Here is a 3,164-nt window from a genome sequence, read left to right as displayed (position 1 = left end):
GGCACCTATACTGTGCAGTGTTCAACTATAGCAGTAACTATCAAGGAATAAATAAACAAATATTGTCTTATTGCAAGGGCTCTTAATGACAGGCCATTATGTGATGACTTCTCTGTGTGGACTACAACACTCTACAAAGTGGAAAAGGTCAGACTTCCTCCTCTGTTTATTAATTTCCTCTCCAGGCTGTAGAAGGCCTAAGGTTTTGAGGTGCCACTGCTAAGTTGTTCTCTAAATCCATGTCTATACATTTCAAGAGTTGGTTAAGCAACAAACTGGGGAACTTCATTCTTGCTTATACAGGAGTTGGAGGATGGTGAATTGCACAGCTGCCCTATTGCAGTAACGCTGGTTGGAGACATATGGGACATATTCACACATTTAACTCCAAGCATTTAGCCTAAGATGGCAGAGAATATCATTCAGGTGGCAGTGATGGGAAGTGAATCTCCCATCACAAGCCTGCAGAACTAGCCGTAGTGTTCAGCAGCACTTTCCAGGTGGCTGGGCAATTTTCAGTAATGAGACTGTTGGAAAGAACATTCTCAATTTAGCAGAAGAAAGTAAAAGTTACAGGCACCCAGGGAAGTGCTATGGGGAAGGAAGGTAATCATTTTCGATGCCCCCTTCAAAGCACAGCTGCTACTCTCCAGCAGTTCTTCATGACCAGCTGTGCTGATTTCCAGTGTGTTTTCTAGCTGCAAAGACTAAATCACAAGGACGGTTAAGTGCCTGTTTCAACCTTCTTAAAAACAACAACAGGTGAATTGTGAAAGCAGTAAAAGCTGTTTGTGAGGCCAAAACGTAGGGTAGGTAGATAGTAGGACTCAAGAGGAATTGAGAGATTGAGCAAAGATAGATGGAGAGGAAGTCATAATACCATAGAACAGAGAAATAAAAGTACCCTGCTTCAACATTGTTCAGCAATGTTTTCTATCAGACCTAAGAAGAATATTGAGGCTGACTGTGCAATTTATCCACAATACAATTTTAAGGCACCGTTTTCCATCATAACTACTGTGGATCTCAGAAAGCCACATCTAACTAAAAGTTCTAAGCATGTTTTCCAGGTAAAACCATAGCTATTGGCATGACAGGCAAAGAATTCTCGGGAGACTTTCCTACAAAACCAAAGAGGAAATGTTAGGGAGAGATTGCTTGATTAGAATTTTGGACCAAAAAACCTAACACACACTTAGCACTACAGAGCCAGACATTCAATAAGTCAAACAATTCATGGCTATTCTAGTGTCCCTCGAGTATTTAGCTTGATTACTTTCACAATCTCTTCTATGTTAAAAGTCTCAAAGCATTTAAGCCTGTTAGACTGGTCAGTGTCAGTGCTAATCTATTTAGATCCCCTCAAAATATTTTTCAGGTCATGGAAGCTTGGCTTAATACAACATGAACCTAAAAGTGCCAGCTGAAAAAAAATCGCCAGTTTGCATTTAATTATTTTGAAAGTCAGATGTTTGCAATAGCAGACCAATAATGCTTTTCATGTTTCAAAGTCATTATGACTATTTACTGTTTTGAGAATAAATTCTACTTCTCCATTTTTGCCACAGTGAAAAAACAAAGACACCTAAAGCATTAAAATAATTACTCGTCTCAGGCATTCAGTCACACAGAATACCAGTGCTTCCCCTACATTGCACTTTTGGCATTATCACTATTAGCAACTGTTTTCCATTCTCCATTTTTTGCAAGCAGTTGGCACAAGTAATTTCTACATTCAATGTACAGGAAAAAAGCAGAAATATTCCGAGCACCTTTGTGTCTAAGAGCAGTATAAGAACCTGTAAAAACTTAGGCATATGTATAATTTTGCTGGCATAAGTTTATACTTGTGCTTTGAAACTGACAACTCACCTGAGTAAAGTTATTCATATGGTTAAGGACTGAGTAGACAGGGGAAACTGCTTCTTTTCCATCGTATGTTAAATACATTAATTGAAAATGCTGCACAACAGTTTAGGCTTTGTATATTAAAAAAAAGACAGATCCCTCACTAGCTTTCTTTATGCAGAACATTTGTTCAGATTACAACATGCAGTTATTGGAATGTATGGTTTCACGGAGATGCTTTGATTTTAAAAAAAATACAAAGCTCCCAAACAACCCTCTCCCAACTTTTCCCCAGACCCTACCATTGTACATAATTTAGTCTAACTGAAACAAAAATGAATGATAAGCAATTGTAGGGCCTCACTTTACACTGTGAGCCACACAAATGTTGGTTGGTATTAGTGCTAGCTCAGGTTTGGAGCAGTCACACCGCAGACCAGCAGGGGCCTGAAGGTTTGAAAGGTAAGAATCCTACCCCCTCCGATTCCTGGCTTCCCTCCCTTGCCCCCCAGGGCTCCCCCTGGCCTTCCTCATCCTAGAGACTTCTCCCATCTCTTGGGGTTTCCTCATGTCTCCCCTCCCTCCACTTACTTGTGCCTGCCTCTGCTGTCTGTCCTAGGAGAGCAGAAAGAGAAGGGTTAACCTGCTTGCCCAGCTTTCACTGCTCTTCTCTGGGATCATCCCAGCCCAGAGAAGGGGTTTACCCTTCTTTACCTGCCCCCCCCTTCCCCAACAGTACAGAAAGCCACAAGTAAGGAAGAAGGGGCAGTAAGCAGGGATCTTGGGTGTTGGGAAGGGCAGGGGTGGCTACACCTTAGTGTAACACAAGCTGGGTAACACAGATCAGAGATCACCCTTGGAATGGCTTGAGCTGCTTAAAACTAATTTCAGGTGTTACTGTCTGGACAATCCAGGCGTTAGCTCCAGGAGCCACCCAAAATTACTGTGTAACAAGGCTCTTTGTTACTTTTTTAAACTTTCTGTCATGTACTGAGATCTTTCAACCCTTGACCCTTCACAGAACCTCAACATATGCTGCAGGACTGAGATATTAAAACAAGCCATCCATTTAATCTTTTCATAGATTTCATAGACATCAGGGCTGGAAGGGACCTCGGGAGATCATCGAGTCCAGCCCCCTGGGGCAGGAAGTCAGCTGGGGTCATAGGATCCCAGCAAGATAAGCATCCAATTTACTCTTAAAGGTGTTCAATGTAGGTGTTTGAACCACCTCCGCTGGCAGACTGTTCCAGACCTTGGGGGCTCGGACAGTAAAGAAATTCTTCCTTATGTCCAGCCTGAAACGGTCTTGCAGG

Source organism: Crocodylus porosus, unplaced genomic scaffold (assembly GCF_001723895.1).
Source record: "Crocodylus porosus isolate Cpor-Errol unplaced genomic scaffold, CroPor_comp1, whole genome shotgun sequence".
Classification (NCBI taxonomy): domain Eukaryota; kingdom Metazoa; phylum Chordata; order Crocodylia; family Crocodylidae; genus Crocodylus; species Crocodylus porosus.
The sequence above is the reverse complement of the archived record's forward strand: the minus strand, read 5'-3'. Positions refer to the sequence as shown.